This window comes from Acanthisitta chloris, unplaced genomic scaffold, assembly GCF_000695815.1.
Source record: "Acanthisitta chloris isolate BGI_N310 unplaced genomic scaffold, ASM69581v1 scaffold23346, whole genome shotgun sequence".
Lineage (NCBI taxonomy): Eukaryota > Metazoa > Chordata > Aves > Passeriformes > Acanthisittidae > Acanthisitta > Acanthisitta chloris.
The window spans coordinates 7945-8145 of NW_008677875.1; positions in this window are offsets into that span (position 1 = coordinate 7945).

Sequence of the window (201 nt, forward strand, 5' to 3'; positions counted from 1 at the left end):
GATGAGAAGCACCCTGCCCGGCCGGGGATGCAGCCCCTCTCCTGCGCTTCGGGAGAGGATGAAGCTGCTGCGGGGGCTTGGCTGGAGCTGCTGGCCCCACGCCACCCGTGCTGCGCAGATGGGCCCCACGGACGGGGCGAGGACAGCCTCGCGCCATCCTTGTGGACCACCCTGTGTCTTCACGGGCAAAAGGACCCGCGG